The sequence below is a fragment of the Hipposideros armiger genome, unplaced genomic scaffold, assembly GCF_001890085.2.
Source record: "Hipposideros armiger isolate ML-2016 unplaced genomic scaffold, ASM189008v1 scaffold_678, whole genome shotgun sequence".
Lineage (NCBI taxonomy): Eukaryota > Metazoa > Chordata > Mammalia > Chiroptera > Hipposideridae > Hipposideros > Hipposideros armiger.
In genome coordinates, this window is record NW_017732028.1 from 735,598 (window position 1) to 755,811 (window position 20,214).

The following is a 20,214-nucleotide window of genomic DNA, read 5'->3' on the forward strand; positions in this document are numbered from 1 at the left end:
AAAACATTAACTACATATCAGGTGTGATTGAAAAATATGATGAATGTTTAAATAAAAAAACTTATTACAGTAAAAGATGTATTGCATTAATCACCTTTGAAATACTCCCCTTCATTTCGAACACATTTATCCCATCATTATTGACACTTTCTGAAGCAGTTCTGGAAGTCCTCTTTCATGAGTGCCTTTATTTCATCCTTCATCATGACAATGCTCCTTGTCACACATCGCTTCTGGTATGGCAATTTCGGTCTAGTAAAAACATTACGTTGTGTCCTCGTCCACCTTATCTACTGGAACTGGCACTGTGCAACTTCTGGCTCTTCCCCAAAGTCAAAATGAAAATGACCATGAAAGGAAAACATTTTGAATTGATTCAGGGCATCGAGGTAGCCATGACAGGGCAACTAAAGACACTCACCAAAGAGGACTTCCAGAACTGCTTCAGAAAGTGGCAAAAATAATGGGATAAGTGCATTCAAAGTGAGAGGGAGTATTTTTTTTTGGGGGGGGGGGTTAATGGCAATGTGTTTTTTAATGTAATAATTTTTAAAAATTTAAACATTCATTGTATTGTTTAATTACCCCTTGTGTGTACTCAGAGGTACAAATTTGTTGACTGAAAGGATGTAAGGATATGCTAGAATCTCAGAAGCAGTTCTCAAAGAGCTTGGTTTTATTTTCTTGGATTTTAAGACTACCTAAGATCCTTCTCCATCCTCTATCTTGGGAGCCAGATAGTACTTTAAATATCCCAAGTCAGCAATTTTATACTCTACAACAAGGGGTACATCTGCAGACATACTGAGTGTTACTGTAGGAGAGAGGGGAGTCACTTTTGTAAAGAAATTCAGATATCTCAGGGCAAAAGTTAGCTGAACTGGCTCATTTGTCTCTATGGTAACAGTTTCCTCTTCTTTATCGACATTACTTGTTTGTCACAACTTAATATTTCCAAGTTCTCCATCTGTAGAGATTTTCACTCTGTCCTTTGCACTGGAAATTACAACTATGTCTCCACTATGACTGAGATCTCGGCATATATGTGCAAGTTCACCAGAAGGCATCTTAATTACACAGGCAAACTCTTTTTTGCTCTGGAATCACAGGTTGTTCAACATCTAAATCCATTAACTTCATTTCATCATCTGAAACCTTTTCTTGATTGAGAGCTTCAAGTACTAGTGCCAAGGTGTCTGCATTATCTTCAACCTTTAGTGTAATGATATCTTGGTTGCCAGAATACTTTAGTGTTTTGGACATGCTGGTGAGGTTCATGGCCATAGCCAGGTTGTGGTAGCAACAGTACAGTGGTACATGTGGAAGCCCTTGGAGCGTAGGGTGAGCTGCACTCAGGAGACATGGGACGAGTCTATGCTCTGCAGGTTATGCTGCTGAAGCTGATGTCCCAGCAGGCCTCACCTATGAGGTCCTTAAGCGCCTCCAGGACCTCCTTCAAGATGGAGCCCTGGACCAGGCATTGGCTGTGTCATGATGATGTGGCTACAGGCTAAGGGAAGGAGGGAGGTGTACCTGGCTTAGGCTTCACAGGATGAGAGCAAGTGGGCAAACACAGCAATGAGAGCCTGAGACCAAGGAAGATCATCTCAATGTACTTGTATGTATTTTTAATACTCAATAATAAAGACTGGAACTATGAGAAGAATTCCACAAAAGAGACTGAAAAAGAGCAGCTGGAGAGACAGGAATAAAGTTCCCTGGGAAATCAAGGAAAGAAGCAAGGAGTTGGTGGCCAACTTTGTCTGATGCTGATGGGAGGACAATTTCAATGAAAGCTATGAAGAAGATGCCCAAAGACCTTGCTTGTCTGATTTACCTTATAGTTTGTGCTACATATTTTGTTCCAAGAATAGTGTTTAGCATTGATATTGGGTGCTCAATAATTACATGTTGAAAGAATGACATGAAAATATCAGGGCCATGTTAGCTGCCTGGTGGACATAGAACACAGAAAAATGGGTTAAGTGCTAAGTAGAAAGTAAGGATATGGAACTAGAGCTTGTAGCCCAACCTTTGAAGAAGTTTGGTTTGGAAATAGACATGAGGTATTAGCTGGAAGGAGGATGTGAGGTCCAAACTGTGTATATTGAAAAAAAGCTAGAGACAAAATATGTCTTACTGCAGTTCAAACAATTCAATAGAGCTGAAACAGGTGAAAATGCAGGTGAGGAGGGAGGGAACAATTGGGATGGGGTAGTTGAGGGAGCAGGAAGGGTTGCATACAGTGCCTACATAGGGATTAATATTTGTCAGGAAGAAGGATTGTCTTTCCATTGTAACAGGAGGGAAAAAGGAGGATTTGGAAACCAATGTGGGTATTAGTAGATTTTGGAGTTAGAAAGTCAAGGGAGTTTTGGCCTGATCTTTTCTATGAAGAATAAGGCAAGATCATCAGCAAAGAGGGTGAGGGAGAGAGAAAGTCAGAGTTTTCAGGACAATGTGAATATGCATTCCCTGAGATGTATAAAAAGCCCAGCTCAGTAGAGTTGAGGGCTCCCCTGAGGTTAGCGAACAATTATTTATCATACCATTCTGTGGAGATTATGTATATTCACTAGCCTGCACTAAAGATATTTTATTGATTTAACAAATAATTACTGAGTGCCTAAAGTGTGTCACTGTGATAGAATCTAAGAAGGATAAAATATAACAAAAATGTAAGTATTATCTTCATGAAACTTAGTGATCAGTGGCAGAGACACACATTCATAAAGCAACAGCACAGACAGATGTAAAGTTCAACTGTGATAAGATCCTGAAAGAAGAGGAGCCAGAACTTCTAGAATGGTGGACTAGGAACATGTACAAGTCCACTCCTCTATAAAAGCAGCAAAAACACTAGCAAAAATTGTGGAAATCAACTTTCACAGAACTTGTAAATTAGCCAAAGGCTAGAAAGATTTAAGGAATGTTTATTTAAGAAAAATGACTGGGGCCAGCCGAGTGGCGCGATGGTTAAGAACTGGTTTGGGACGCCAGAGGGCCCCGGTTCGGATCCCACATATGAGGGCCAGTGACACTGGTCTCCACAGCTAAGATGCTGGACAACAGCTTAACCTGGAGCTGGGCTGCCCGTGAGTCGCCGGCAATGGCGTAGGCTGCAGCCCCTGTGGCAGTGGGTTGCCATGGGCTACCGTATGTAGCCAGCAGCCAGCGTGAGCGGCCAGCAGCCGCAGTGAGCGGCCGTCCAGAAGCTGGCGACTGATGTGCCTCACCCGGGAAGAGCGCAATGATTGGGCCAACTTGGGCCAGTGAAGCAACATCCTCCACAACTGGACTGAAGAACAAAATGACAGCAACTTGTCTGTTCCCCTTCCCCCAATTCCCCAGCACTGTTCCCATCCCCCCAATTCCCCAATAAAAATATTTAAAAAAAAAAAGAAAAAAGAAAAATGACTGATTCTTAGTAAGAACCCTGAGCTCTGTGATATTTTACCTTGCCCTATTTCCAACCCCTTTCTCCCAGGTCCACAGTAACCTTGAAAACCAGAGGCTTTATGACCATAGGAGCAGCAAAAACCAGCAGCATTAATAGCCACTGAAAGGGGCAGACTGAGTTGGAGCTTCTCCAAAAGCCCGATCCCCAGAGAACTGTTACTATTTGACCTGTTTGCTAGTTCCCTGTAAAATACTCATTTACAGTATTGTCATCATTTCACTCGATTTAGAGCTCACTCAGTGGGAAACAAAAATGTATCTCTAGGGCATTTGTCACAAACAATCAGCACCAATATTTTAATATCGCAGCTGCCTGAGGTAGAGATACTATTTGGGGCAAACAAGGAACTAGTCCAATAAACCTAAAAGGAAAGTTTGCAAAATGAGATGTCCATAGAGGATTTTAAAAAGCTCTGACATGTTTCTGGGGATGTAGAAAGCCACAATCATGGGTAGGGTATGCACAGTGACTAAAAAAAAAAAAATACCTGAAGTGGCCCTAATGCCTGAACTCTGGCTGACTTGAGGCTCTGCACAAGTACAAAACGCCCACTCAGCCAGAGCTGAAATCACCGGAGTGCTGCAGGCGTGCCCCAACATGCACAGAGCTCCTTGGCAAGGGCCAAGAATTATTGCCTTGAGGCATTTAAGAAAACATCTGTCAATCATTAGCTGACCACCAAGCTACTCAAGCAGAGATTTTAGTGACTTTACACCATAGGAAATGTCCAGGAAAGTCACTAAACAAAGAAACAACAACAACAACAACAACACAACAACAACAACAAAATACAGCAACAAGAGCAAAGCCTGGGAGAGTGGGGTGGATCAGAATTCCAGAGTTGCCATATTACTTTATCTGAAATGTCTAGATTTCAACAAAATATTATGAGATGTGCAAAAAACAGAAAAATATGGTCCATACATAGGAAAAAAACAAGCAATGTAAACTATCCCTGAGGGGACCCAGATGTTGAACTTACTAGGCAAACACTTTACATCAGCTATTATAAGTATGTTCAAAGAATTAAAGGAAACCATGTCTAAAGAATTAAAGGGAATTATGAGCATTATGTTTCACGAAATAGAGAGAATCAATAAAGAGATGGAAATTATAAAAAAGAGCTAAATTGAAATTCTGGAGTTGGAAAGTACAATAATTGAAATTACAAACCACTAGAGAGGCTCAACTGCAGATTTGAGCAGGCAGAAGAAAAAATCAGCAAATATGAATATAGGTCAATTAAGTCTGCAGAACAGAAAGAAAGAAGAATGAAGATAAATGAACAGATCTTTAGAGGCTGATGAGTCACCATAAATCACACCAACATATACATAATCGTAGCAACAGAAGGAGAGGGGGCAGAGAAAGAGGCAGAAAGAATAATTGGAGAATAGCCCAAAGCTCTCCACATTTGATGAAAAACATTAGTCTACACATCCAAGAAGTTCAACCAACTCTAAGTTAAACACAAGGAGACCCAAACCTAGACATATGACAATCACACTGTCAAAGCCAAAGCCAAATCAGCCAAAGCCAAAAAGCCAAAGCCAAGGTTGCAGGATCAAGATCAATATACAAACTCAGTAGTATTTCTATACAATAGCTGTAAACAATCTGAAAATAAAATTAAGGAAACAATTTTATTTACAATAACAGAAAAAAGAATAATATTACTTAGTACATACTATATGTTAAGGATACTCAGGGATACATTTAACAAAATAAGTGCAATACTTGTACACTGAAAACTTCAAAATATTGTTGAAGGAAATTAAAGAAGGCTAAAACAAAAGGATAGATATCTCACATTCATGAATCAGAGGTTTAATACTGTTAAAATAGCAACTCTCTCATGTTAAACTATAGATTTGATATGATGCCTATTGAAATTCTAGCTGCCTTTTTATTGGTTGCAAAACTTGACAAGCTGATCCTAAAATTCACATGAAAGTGCAAGAAACTCAGAATAGCAAAAACAATGTTCAAAAAAGAACATGGAGTACACAAATTTTCTGACTTTGCCACTCTCTAAAAAACTACTGTAGTCAAACAATGTGGTACTGACATAAGGACAGGTATATAGATCAATGGAATGGAATTAAGAGTCCAGAAATATATCCTTAACATTTATAGTCAAATTGATGTCTGTCAAAAGTGACAAGACAATTCAACATGGAGTAGTCTTTTCAATAACTTGATATTCACATTAAAAAGAATAGAGTTGAACCCCTAAATCATGACCATATACAAAACAACTAAAAAATGGATCATAGACCTAAATGTAAGAGCTAAAACTACAAAACTTTTAGATAAACATAGGATCTTTGTGATCTAGAGTTAGGCAATGGATTAACCATGATTATTTCAAGTGAAAGATGCCCATCACTTATGACCACATCATATCTTATATAATTCCATTTATACAAAATGCTCAGAATGGACAAATCTATAAAGATAGAAAGTAGATTATTGTTTGCTTGGGCCTGATGGGAAGGGTCAGAAATGGGGTATGCCTGCTAATGGGCATAGGATTCTTTGGGGGTTCTTTGGCCCTTTTGCTCTAAAATTAAATTGTGGTTATGTCCACTCAACTCTGTGAAAATACTAAAATCTATTGAATTCTACACTTTAAAATAGGTGAATTGTATGGTAAGTGAATTAGGTTTCAACTAAACAAGCAAGAAGATATTCACGATACAAGAGCAGGTTTGGGGAGTTCTGGTGAACATGACGGAGTAAGTCATCTTGCTTACCTTCTCTCACAATCACATCAAAATTACAACTAAACTAAACTACAAAACAATCATCATTGAGAATCGCCCAAAATCATGCTGAACCGAAGCCCTACAACTAAGGACATGCAGAAGAAGCCACCCTTGAGACTGGTAGGAGAGACAGAGATACAGAACGAGCTGGTCCCACACCAGCATGTGACCATTAAAAATTGAGAGGCATATCTTGGCTGTAAAGATCCCCCCAGAGGAGTAAAATGTCCCAACCCCACCTGCCCAGATTTCCAGTGCTGGGCAGAGAAGTCCCCATAATTTCTGGTTGTGAAAACCAGCAGAGATTATGACTGAGTGAGATGAAGAGCAGCTGGAATCCCAGCCATTCCTTTTAAAGGGACCTCTCAAGGACTTACTCACTGATGGAATCACTGGCTCTGAGTGTGAGCAGTGGGACAGCAGTTGGAGAGGCAGCAGAGACATATGGTGGGGAACTGAACTGTCTGGCAGGGGACAGGGGCTGAGGGGCAGCTTTCTCCTGGATGGAGAAGCTGGTGGAGGCCATTGTTTCTTTGTTGAGCCCTTCTCCTTCCTGGCATGCAGACACAGGTGGATGCCATATGTGAGTCTCCTTCTAGCTGGCTAACACAGTTCATTCAACATGTCCTTGTGATTTGAGACCTCCACTTTGCCCAAATTTCAGGCACACCCAAGCTGCTTCCAGTGGTCTTTTCATACAACCTGCCTGCCTTAGCTCACATTGCAGATTTTCCTAGGGTCTCTCAAAACTTCTCAGAACCCAGACAAATGGCATCTGGCTTGAGTGTGTCCTGTACCTCTGGCTGAGCAGCTGTAAGTCCAGCACTAGCAGCAGCTGGCCTTGGTTTGAGTCTTGGCCTCTGGAGGCACTTCAAAGCATGGCATGGGTGGCAGACATCTGCAGTACTTTTGTGGCTCCTGCCAGGTGGCCCAGGGTGGGGCACAGGTTGTGGCTGAACTTGACTTGCAGCAGATCCCCTCCAAGGTGGTCCTGGGGCTGCAAAACAAACTGGAGCATCATCCAACTGCCTCTAAGAATGACACAGCAATGGAATGGATTAAGCAAGCACCAGAGCCCTGCTGAGGAAGAACCTGCTCTGTAGGTTCAGCTCCTGCACCACAACTTCTCCTTTGTAGTTACAGCCAGTTCTCACAACCAATGAGCCTGAGGGTCAATCCCTCCCATTGATGTACAAATAGCAACCAAGGTTCAACTACAGGAGGAGGGCACACACAACCCACACAAGGGACACACCTGGAGTGTGTGGCTCAAGTGACCAGGAAGACTGCACCACTGAGTCCCACAGCACACCTACTACATAAGACCAGGAGACATACCAGCCCTACCTAGTACATAGAACTAAACACAGGGAGGCAGCCAAAATGGGACAGAAAAACATGTCCCAAATAAAAGGACAGAACAAAACTCCAGAAAAAGAAATAAACAAAATGGAGACAAGCAATCTACCAGATGCAGAGTTCCAAACACTGGTTATAAGGATGTTCAGTGATCTCAAGGAAAACTTAAACAAAGAGATAGGAAGCACAAAAATGGAGATAGAAAACATGAAAAAGAACCAGTCAGAAATAAAGAATACAATAACTGAAATGAAAAACATATTACAGGGAACCAACAGTAGATTAGATGAGGCAAAGATGTAGATGTAGAAGATAAGGTAGCAGAAAACATCCAATCAGGACAGTAAAAAGAAAACAGAACCCAAAAAACAGAACAAAGTTTAAGGGGCCTCTGGGACATCAAGTGTACCAACATTCTCATCATTGGGGTACCAGAAGGAGAAGAGAGAGAGCAAGGAATTGAAAACCTATTTGAAGAAATAATGACAGAAAACTTCCCTAACCTGGCAAAGGAAATAGATACGCAAGCCCAAGAAGAACAGAGAGTCCCAAATAAGATGAACCCAAAGAGGTCCACACCAAGACACATCATAATTAAAGTGCCAATTGTTAAAGACAAAGAGAAAATCTTAAAAACAAGAGGAGAAAAGCAGTTAGTTACCTACAAAAGAGCCCCTATAAGACTGTCAGCTGATTTCTCAATAGAAACTTTGCAGGCCAGAAGGGATTGGCAGGAAATATTCAAAGTGATGAAAAGTAACAACCTAAAAACCAAGATCACTCTACACAACAAAGCTATCATGTACAATCATAGGACAGATCATGAGCTTCCCAGACAAGAAAAAGCTAAAGGAGTTCATCTCCACCAAACCAGTATTACAAGGAATCTTAGAGGCAGTTCTTTAAGATGAAAAAAAAAGGGGGGGTAATAAAATGGTAATAACTATATACCTATCAACAATTACTTTCAATGTAAATGGATTAAATGCTCCAATCAAAAGATAGGGTGGCTGAATGGATAATAAAACAAGAGCCTTACATATGCTGCCTACAAGAGACTCACTTCAGATAGAAAGACACAGACTGAAAGGAAGGGGATGGAAAAAAATATGTCATGAAAGTGGAAACAAACAAAACAAAACAAAAATCTTGGGTAGCAACACTTATACCAGACAAAATAGACTTTAAAACAAAGACCATTACAAGACACAAAGACGACCTAGAAATCCCACTTCTGGGTATTTATCCAAACAAACCCAAAATACTACTTCAAGAGGACATGCTCATCCATATGTTCATTGCAGCACTGTTTACATTAGCCAAGGTATGAAGGTAACCTGGGTGTCCCTGAATGGATGAATGGATAAAGAAGTGGTACATATATACAATGGAATATTACTCAGCCATAAATAGAAGGAAATCTTGCCATCTCTGACAACATGGATGGACATAGAGGGTATTGTGCTGAGTGTAATAAGTCAGACAGCAAAAGACAAATGTCATATGATTTCACTTATATGTTGAATCTAAAGCACAAAATAAACAAATGAAACAGAAACAAACACATAGATACAGATAACGTTTTGATGGTTGCCACATGGGGGGCAGTTTGGGGGTGGGTGTAAAGGGGAAGCAATTAAGAAGTACAAATTGGTTGTTACACAGTAGTCATGGGGTTGTAGGGTATAGTGCAATGTATCTAGTCAATAATATTGTAATAACTATGTATGGTGTCAGATGGGTACTAGATCTATTGGGGTGATAGATAGGAGAGGGTTGGGGTCAGGATGAAAAAGTTGAAGGGATTAAGAATTGCAAATTGGTAGTTACAAAACAGTCATGCAGGTGTAAAGTATAGGGAATATAATCAATAATATCATAATAACTATGTGTAGTGTCAGGGAGTACTAGTCAGGTGATCATTTTCTAAATTATATAAATGTCTAACCACTATGCTGTACACCTGAAATGAATATAAAATAATATTGAATGTCAACTTTAATTGATAAATTTTAAAAGGGAGGGAAAAATCAATAATTTTGTGATAGTATGGTACAGTGTCAGATGGTTGCTGGGCTTACCGTGGTGATCACTTCTTTAGCATAGGGAATATAATCAGTAATGTAGTAATAACTGTGTATAATGCTAGGTAGGTACTGTTGAATAACTATGATGCACATCTGCAATTAATATAATATTGTATGTTAGCTATATTTTAATAAAAATCTTGAAAAAAAGAGCAGGTTTAATGAGAATTCTGGCCTTATCTGTGGGGTATGGATTCTATTTTGACTAAGAGCATGTAGCTATGTGATTTAAAACTTCTAACCAGTGATATTTTCCTAGTAACTTTGCTTTTATTTATTTCTTCCTTTTTTTTCCATTTCCCATTTCTTTCTCTCTTTTAAATTGTTATTTTTTTAATATTTTGCTTATTCACAAAGTAATATAAAGTGATGCAATGAATAGCTGTGTGGATATCAGCCAGTTTAAGCAATCAAATGTTATCAATTTGGTTGAGCACACTTGTGTTTTCTTTCTTTCTTTTTTCTGTTAAAGTTTCTTTCCTCCAGAGTATTTAGATTTAGTTTTGTCTAGACTCTGTTTTTCTCCACCCTTCTCAAAATTTAGCCGATTGCCCTTCAATTGGTTCATTGGGTCTTGGAGAAACATTCTCTTTCCAAAGCATCAAGCTTCAGCAGTTTTATTTAGGTTTGTTGGAGGAGGTGATAGAGAAGATATGACTGCTGGTTGACCGAAGCTGAATCCAGGCCATCAGAGGCTCCTCATCCCGACCCTGTGCTTGGCATGTATATCTTGCCCATCGTTCCCACAGTGGGAGCTGTTTCCAAGGACTTAGCCTGGAGAGAATAAAGTGTTGTTGAGGCCACCTGGACTCTGTATATGACTGAACCCAGTTAAGCCCTTTCTGTAAACTTTGAAGATTCTGGTGGGAGAATGTGGACATCTACTTGTCTTAATTATGCAGAAGACAAGCCTTGTAAGAAACTTCCCTTACTTATTTAACCTGCCACTTACCAAACTGGGGTGATCTGCCCCTCTCTTTGGTCTCTGTGTTTGGGGACCAGTCTAAGAACAAACAAGATCTTTAGAAAACCACATCTGGACCATTGTGCCACCCGATACACTGCTGTTCACTTCCCATGGGCCTGATTTCTTTTTCGTGGGTGACTGTGGAGGAAAGGTGGAGATATAACTTGTCAGTCTCGTGGCCTCTTAGACTTACTCAGGATTTTGAATCATTCAAGAAATAGCTCTGGTTCCTTTTCTCGCCCCATGGAAATGAAAGGACTGAAAGGTGCTGGGTGAGGCCCAATTTTTGCAAATTCAACACCACCTCTTGCAGTTAATCTTGCAATTATCCAGGTCATCATCCCCTGTTTTTTTGAGTAAACAGGGGTCCAGCCAAGGCAAATCTTGTAGGGCTGATTCGTACCATGTGGGCGGGTAAGAGCCTGGTTAGACATAATATCAGCAGTCTTGTATTTATATGGGCGTAATCTCTTGAAATGACACTTAAGGGAGATCAATGCAAAAATGTGTATTTAGAATCTTCAAATGATTGGCATGCAACCTTAGTGCACTAACTAGACCTCCCAAATGCTCTGCTGCAACCCTTCCTGAAACCCTATTTACGAGTCCCAGGGTTCAGCGGTCTGCTCTTCCCAGTGCTCATGCACAGAGAACATGAACGTCATGGGCAGTAATATGGTCACCAGCGAGGAGCCCCTGGGAAGACAGCTTTGAGCATTTCACTCTTGCTGACAGGCTCTTCAGTAACTCCTGATGGCCTCACAGCTTTGTCCTTCATGGTTTATTGTTCCACACCTCCCTTTTGTGTGTCTTGCTTCTGTTCTTGCAGTTATGGCTTGTACTTCTCAAGGCTGACAGCCCTCTGGCTGTTTCTAAGGCCCTGCTGTCATCAACTTGACTTCTTTCTCTGGAGCTGTTACAGGGTCCTCCCCAAACCCCTGACCCCATTCCTGGGCTCAACTGTGACTCCAGCTTTGTCAAGGGAAGAAATAGTCTCAGGCTGTTGCACGTGGGGTTTGGACTGGAACGATGACACAGGATGGATGGGGTCAGCCCTTGGGCTCAGCTCTGGGAGCATAAATCCTGTGGGTTTGAGTCCCCATAGGAAAAAACCCACCTAACTCTGGGAATTGTGGGATCTGTCAAGTCCCCCTGTCCATGTGTACTTCCTCTCCTTTTTGGTTGTAAAATGGTACTCTCTGGGTCAGAACAGCACATTTTCCTGAAGCCTCAGCTGAGTGGAGTGACTGCCCAAACAGTAAGCATTTCCCCAAGGTTCGACAATTGTGAATTGTGTTGCTCTGAAGCCCTGAAAGCTTTCTGAGTACCAGTTCTGGACATTTAGCTTGACTTTCCATCTTTTATAAACAACAATGGCAGCAGAGTGTACTTTAAGGACAAAGCAGCAGGAAATCCTTTGAGATGAGAGGTGCTTTTAAGTGCGGAGGTGGGTGCTGGCAGAGCCATTTCTGACAGTGGGGAGCCATTGTGTGCCCCCTGAGGCTTCCACAGCTTCAGAGGCTCCATACTCCTTAGGTTCCTGGCCCACCTGCTCTGGCCCATGGCCCCAGATGTGCCCTTACCTCCCTGGCATCACCCTAATGCTTAGCAGAATTTGCGCACTGCTATCCTCTTTTCTCCAGGTCCAGCTGGGGCAGCCTGTGTGAGGCACTTCCCTGGAATCCAAGTTCCAAAAGGGCAGGACTGTCTGTCTTGTTCACTGTTGTATCCCCCAGCTCCTAGAAGGGTGCCTGCCACAAAGTCATCGGTCAATAGTAAGTGGCAGGCCACCTGTGGCAGGCTACTTACAATTTGTTCCTATATAATGACAATTTTACAGTGTTAAGATTAAATGATGATGATGATGATGATAATGTAGTATTGGGATCTTCAGGAAATGCTCAGCTTTGCGTTTGAACTTAATGTTATATTTGGAAGATCTGGAATTTGAGAGGGAGAGTAGCAGATTGATGTTGTAAGCAAGTTATCTTATCTAATAATTGAATTTGAAGGAGTGGCTTGAGCCTGCCATTGGGGAGGAGACAGTCTGGGAGAACATGGCCTTGGGCTAATAGAGGCCCACTGCTCCTGGAGACAAGAGCAGGGAATGTCTCAAGTTGGGGAACGTGAGGGAATCAGGACCGGTGCCTTGAACCAAGGCCCCGATATGGATTTAGCTGTATTGCTTCCTGGAACAGAGAGCATGGTCTAGTGACTATGACTGGGAATATGACCAATGGAGGAATAAAATTAAAGGTACTGTGTTGACGTGGGGAGGTTCAGGGACAAAAGAACGTAGCAGCAGAGGTCCTAATACCATGCAGGAAGAAGACAGAGGCAAAACGGAGGTGGTTCTGTTCTGTCTAAAGCTGCCTGGTATTCTTAGCAGCTCCCAGCCCAAGACTGGAATTATGGAAGATGCAGAAAGGTGTTGTGTGAACAGCAAGGCTCTAAAGTCAGAGAAGGAGCTCAATCTCATTTCAACTCCAAAGTCCCTAGTGTGGACCTTGGGTAAACTCAAGGAGTCCACTGGGCTTTACTCATCTCATCTGTAAAATGGGTTCAATTATTGATAGCTTGTAAGGTTGTGGTGATTAGAGGAGGTGATGCTTTACTGTGTCAGGTACCCAGCACTCACTCAGTGACGATGCCTATCCATTTTTCCTGAGCTGATATTCTGGCCCTCACTGGGTCAGCTGGTGTCTGGTCTGGACTTCAGTCCTGGTGGTGAACAGGAATGCTGAGCCAATATAGGGGAGGTGGAGAGAAGGCTATTGGGAGTCACAGTTGTCCAGGCACCAGAAAAGGCATAACTTGATCTTAGATTGCCAGCTTAATTCCAGAAATCTCCCTATCAGGGGCCTGCAGCTATTGATGCACCTTCTTCTTCAATCAGGGACCAGGTGGGAGTAGACCCAAAAACATCCACTGGGAGAGACACTGGGAAGTCCAACTCCAAAAGGCCTGACCCAGGGCTCACTTGTTGATATCTGTTCAGCTCATGCCATTAGGTACACATTCTCTCTGTAATACTATCTGCCTGGCTTATTGGTGGGCAAAATGCTTATAATACAGCTGCTGGGAAAGGACGACGCAGCCATGATTCTGGCCACATCCTGTAAATGGAAGAACTCTTGTAAACAATGGGAGAGTGCTCATGAGCACCAAGTGGTGCCAGTACAGCTCCCTCTAGACCAGCGATTCTCAACCTTCCTAATGCCTCGACCCCTTAATACAGTTCCTCATGTGGTGATCCCCAACCATAAAATTATTTTCGTTGCTACTCTTTAACTGTAATTTTGCTACTGTTATGAATCGTAATGTAAGTATCTTTTTGTTTTCCGATGGTCTTAGGCGACCCCTGTGAAAGGGTCGTTCGACCCCCAAAGGGGTCGCGACCCACAGGTTGAGAACCACTGCTCTAGCCCAACTTTGTGCCTGAGCAAGTTGACCAGGCCCAGGCCTCTGCTCACAGGTTGCTCTCTCCCCCTTTGGCTCTGCCTCCAGGATTCGTGCACTTTGTGACTACAGGACTTCCTTAATGAGTCAGCTTCCCCAATTATTTCTGGGAGCCCAAGAATTGTCTCTCCTGCCTCTCCTGAGCTGGGTAGTAAGTTTCTTAAGGATTTCTGAAAACTCTGGGGGCATTTTCTGCCACTTAATGTAAGTATCTCATGACTGTACCTGCAGTGGGGCCTCCATCAGGGAGAAAGTGCCCCTTGGGCAAGCAGGCTGGCTAGATCAGAGCTGATCTGCCATTCTGACAGTATCTTGTCCCTGCTCTGACACAGAAGTAGGAGACGGCCTTCTCCGTGGGCTGTGCTCAACCTTATCACCCTAGTCCTGAAGCAGTGTTGCTTGTCCCTGGAGTCCCCCCAGCCTTCTTATTCTTGGAATTCAATTTCTTAAGTATTTGATCCCAAATACTTTCACCCACAGGGCATGAGCCCAGATCATCAAGAAAGGTGCCATTGTGTGTTAAGCCTTGAACTCTTTCTCCATTCACAGAAAGGCCACTGGACACTCCTGTCTCTCCTCTTTTAGCTCAAATTAAAAATCTCCCCTAAAAGCAATTCATTCATTCATTCATTCATTCATTCATTCATTTGGAGTATTTATTGAATTCCTGATATGTACTGTTCATTGCACCAGAGACATATGTGGTGTGATAAAAATATATGGTGGACATTTAAATTAAAAAATATATATATTACAGTAAAAGACACATTGCCATTAACCCCCCTCAGAATCCTCCCCCTTGCTTTGAACACACTTATCCCATCGTTCTTGCCACTTTCTGAAGCAGTTCTGGAAGTCCTCTTTCATGAGTGCCTTTACTTCATCATCCATCATGACAGTGCTCCGAGTCACACATTGCTTCTGCTATATGGCAATTTCTATCCAATAAAACATTATGGTGTGTTCTCATCTACCTTATTCACCAGATCTGGCCCCATGTGACTTCTGGCTCTTCCCCAAAGTCAAAATGATTCAGGACAATGAGGCAGCCACAATAGAGCAACTCAAGACACTCACGAAGGAGGACTTCCAGAACTGCTTCAGAAAGTGGCAAGAATGATGGATAACTGTGTTAAACGAGGGGGAGTATTTTGAGGAGGATTAATGGCAATGTGTCTTTTACTGTAATACATTTTTTAAAATTGAAACATTCACCATATTTTGTGATCACACTTTATAGAACTGTGAAAACCACTGAAGTCCCTGCCCTCATGGAGCTTACATTCTAGTGGTAAATGCAGGACATCAAGCCTGATTCAACTTGTTAAAAATGTCTGAGTCCCTTCTTTGTTCCACCAAGAGTCTCAGTGAGCTTGAACGTGAACTCATCACAGCTACACTTCCCTATGCCCTCTATGTCCTATGACATACTCTCCAGATCTGCAACAAGGGAGAGTTCACTGTATTACAGATCAGGTTGCCAGGGGAGCACATGGGCATCCTGCAACATCAACAGCATGGGTCTATAAGGAAGAGGAGGCTGGATTAATACAGTAAGTTTCAATACATAGCAAGCAAAAACAGAGTGGACATTGGTGAGGATGCGGCTGGCTCAAGGCATGGGGACTTATGGTTGGGTCCCTTTTCTGCAGGATGAGGCAGCCCCCACTGGGCTGGGGAATGACCATGGAACAACAGAAACACATTGGGCCTCCAAAAAGTTTGCCCACTGCCTTCCATCTCTTCTGTCTCTCCATTTACATTAGCCTTGGATTCCAGTCATTTGTTATAATAGAGTCTCTGTCTTTGCAGCATCCAGGGAAGAAACAAGTCGGATATACTACCCAGAGAAGAAAGATCTTTCTTAAAAGTCTGCATTCTCTGGATACCCCTGGAGAATAGCTCTGAGTAATTGGGAACACACAAAAAACCCAAAATGAGAAGAAGAGTCAGTTGGTTTCCAGATGGTCACTGATTTCACCTGATAGGTGTTAACTGAGCACATGCTCTGGGCCTGGTCTTGGGGTAAGGGAGTGGGACCTCAGGGCTATGACACAGCGACATGTGGAAGTTAAAGTGCTGATGGAAGGAACATGGTGTAGATGCCACCTTAGTAGGAAAGCTCTCAGGACTGTGAGTGGAAGGTTATCAAAGACCTGGAGGAGGAGCGAGGATGATGGGCTGGACCCATAAGAGAACAAGTAGAAGAGGCCAGTAAGAGGCAGAAATGATACTGGGGAAGGGTCAGCTGTGGGATTTGACAAAGCATTTCTGGGGAATGGAAGACATGTCTGGACATAATGGATGCAAAGGAGAGAGGAGGTAGGACAGGAAATGGGGCCAGATTGGGTAGACTTTGCATGCCACATGAAGAAGTTTGCATTTCCTATTTAGCTACAGTGTTCTTTTCCTCTTGCATACTCTCTGAATCTCAACTCTGTTCCAGTCTCTGAGTTTTATCTCTGTTCCAGCCAACATGGTTTCTGGCACCAGAAGTCCTGCCGAGGAGTCTTCATGTCCTCTTGTGTCTCAGGTTTGAGTCCTATCCCACTATCACCATTTTCCCTACCAGACAATGGCCTTCAGACCCTAGTCTCTTCTTTGAAGGCAGTGAGGCACTGTGAGCAACTGTGCATTTTGGGCATCTGGCTGGCCAGTGCTGTAATCATACCTCTGTCCCCTACTCGCTGCATGAATGTGAGCAAGTGACTTCACTGCTCCAGCCTGTTTTCTTGTCTTTAAAATGGGGAAATTAGCACCTGCCTGATGCACATAATCATTGGCCATGTGCATGTGAGTGTGCCTGGCAAACAGAAGCACTTTCCCTCTCTTCATACTCTCTGGGCTCCTGTGGTGCTATTTGGTATGAAATCAACAACTAACTGACCTTGAACTCTACATTCATGTTTTTTTGTTCCCCCCTACTATGGCTGGCTAGGGGCCCAATAATAAGAAGGGAAAGTTTAAACAGGGAAACCATCTAGAAACTTTGGATCCACAGAGGGCAAATGACACAAATATTTAAGTGCCATGTATGCAACATAAATTCACAAGGTATATTGCATGGTTTAGAAATATATTGCTACAAATATATTTTAAGTTACACATAATGGGCTCAGTTTTCTGATATCTCAGATATATCTTCCAGACTGTCAAGTATATTTTTAAAATGAGTATCATTTTAATGGCCCATGGTGTGTAACCTCAGCAAAATCGGAGAAAATTCATTATTTCTCTTGGTGCCAAGTGACTTGTACATCCAGAGGTGGTCAGGGAGAATGAAAAATGACAGTTCTTTTCAGTTTGGGATTTAGGAGGGTTAGGGAGGTAAGACGCACTCATGGACACTGTTAAATGCCTGGATGGAGTTGAAAAGTATGCTAAACAACGTGAAGGAGCAGAAGGGAGGGTGTGGAGCCTCTGTGGAGCCAGAAATAGCCCGGGCAGTGAAATGCTGGCCAGCATGAGCCTGAGATGCTGCTTAAAATTCTGGCTCCACTGCACCTTCTAGGAGGGGAAGGAAAGAATTTGTTACCACTGTCCTAGGGATGGGAAGGGAGGACAGAGGACTGGAGTGAAGCTATATTGGGCCTCAACTGCAGGAAGTAAACTTTATCTAGGTTATTTTATTTAATCCTCTTCGGATCTTTGAGTGGGGGGATGGCATTTGAATTTGTTTTGCTGGCAAAGAAACAGGCCCAGAGCTAAGTAATGTGCTCAAGGCCAACCTGCTTGGGCATGGAACTCAGGTCTGTGAGTTTCACTGCACTGTAGAGGATGACAGGCTGGCCCCCCTGTGTTTGCTAGGGGCCAGCTTTCTGGCTGTGCTGCCCTGAAGGAGGTGGTGGACAAGTGATCTTCAAGCACTCCTGTCCCTCCCAGTCCTTAATCATCAGCATCTGCAACAGCAGAGCAGCTTTTCCTAAACACATCCAGGGAGAAATGTCAAGGTCCATTCTCATGTCTTTTTCTCTTTGAAAAACTCCATTCTCCACTCAAATCCACTGAACTGTCAATCATAAGACCAAAGAGGAGGGGTGCAGGAGATAGGCGGCCTGGACCCAGGAACTGTTGAGGTGATTCTGCCTGATTAGGGGGCTTTCACTCAACCTCATTCCAAATGGACAGTGGGTTACCCTCCTAGCAAAAAGCTGGCCGGCTCTGTTGGCCTGGGAAGGTGGAGCCCGCTGAGGCGCTGGAGTGTCTCCAGCGCTATCTGATCTAATGTGAGAGACTGGGCTGGGGGACAGGGCAGTGTCCAGAGTCCTGCCCTCTGAAAAAGGTCATCACTGAAGTAGGACCTGGTGATTGCTGGTGGTTGAAGTGTAGAGGGAAGGAGGAGAATGGGTCAGAGTGGTGTGGATGTGGATGTGGATGTGGACAAGATGAATCCTGGAGATGCACTGTTGAAGTTCCTGCTCTCGTTACTACTCATGGTGTGCTTTCACTGGGGGAGATCAGGCTTGTTAACATGGAGGAGGAAGAGAGGGACATGGTACACCCTGTCCTGGTTAAGCTGGACCACTGGGGTGCCCACCCGAGGCAGGGCCCACAGTCCCCGGTGGCTTCTCAGAGGGAAGAGCTAAGTCTCACAGGCCTGTTTCTTCTGTGGCTTCCCAACCCAACCCACTCCTCTCCATCCCTCCATCACCAACCGCTAACTCTGTCTGTAAGCAGACAGGCTCAAGAGATAAACCAGACCAAAGCCAGCCGGGATAAATGATCCACATTCCTTCGGGGCTCATCCCATTTGATGTGGTTCCAGCCATGTTCCCAGTCCCAGACCTACCCACATTCTGGTCAGGTTAGCAGATCCTGTCTTCTTCTGAGGCCTCCTTTCTTTCCTTGGCAATGGTTTCTCCTCAGGACATTTACCCTCAGGGCTGGGGCCTTGCTCCCAGTCTTTCCTCCCCACACTAGATCTGGTTTTGAGCTTCAGAAGCCTTTAGGAAGCCCTTTCCCAGTTTTTCTAGCCAGCTCTGACCCCCCAGGTTTTCTCCCCAGCCTCAACTCAGGTCCATGGTGTGAAGGCTCATGTTCAGTCTGTCAGTAGGGTTGATATGCTGGTTGTTAACCTTCAGGTCTATTCAGAATGGTCACTGCCTGTCCTGTACCAGACAGGAACTATTTTCAATATTACCTTCATGCACACTGCTGTTCTGCATCAATTTTTTTGCTGTTGATCTTGCCATGCCAGATATGTCCTGGGATAAGATTCTATTCATCTGCCCTTGAGGGGATAAGAGGAAACCCAGACTATAATAATCATAGTCCTAAATATTTATTGAGTGCTCCTGAATTTCCAGCACTCTTTTCTAAGCACTTTCTGTCATCTAACTTATTGAAGGCTTAAACAATGCTCTGAGGCAGGACTATTATTATCCCATTCTACAGATTAAAAAACTGCCCAAGATAGAGGCAATCTATTCAAACCCTAGCAATCACACTCCAAAGCCAACATTTTCAGTGCTGCAGTACCCTGGACATCTGTTCCAAATGCTGGCAGGGCCATGGGCTAGAACATCTAGCATTCCTGGGGTTTGGGTGGAAATTCAAAGACAAAGAGGTATGCAGTCTCACACAGGCTTTGGAGAGAGACACATGCTTTGGAATCATTCGCCTGATGACTTTGGTCAAGTTGCTGTACTTTGAGCCTCAGGTTACCAATCTACACAATGGGCTGAATAATTGCTGTTCTGCAAAGCTGTGTGTGTGTAGTGAAATGAACTAATAAGCGCTGAGCATGGTACTTCGAATGTTATCATGAAAACTTGACAAGCTCTGTTCTAGGACGCATGAAGAACTTCTTTGGTGAGACAGACTTTGTAGCAAGTTGTTGGCCCAGGCTGCTTGTGCTTGAGGCAACCCTGGGCAAATGCCATGGAAATGTCTCTCTTTGTTAATCAAAATAACTACCCAATGGCAGTGACAGAAGACTCAGGAAAACATCATTACCAAGAGCCTCTTCTGTATAGCCCCTTGGGCAAAACTGACTTCTGCCTGTTACCAGCATTGGAGGATCACAAGTGTTGGGGGGTCAGAAAGAAGCAGGATCAGGTCTATTCCAATGGGTTTTCCCAGGCAGTGGTAGGTTGTCACATGAATGCCCCCTCC

At 43.2% G+C, this 20,214-nt stretch overlaps 1 pseudogene; it reads right to left on the minus strand.

Annotated features, from left to right (window-relative positions):
• Window positions 1-701: 701 nt before the first annotated feature.
• Window positions 702-20,214, minus strand: part of LOC109372931 (proliferating cell nuclear antigen pseudogene) — a 58,483-nt pseudogene continuing 38,970 nt past the window's right edge.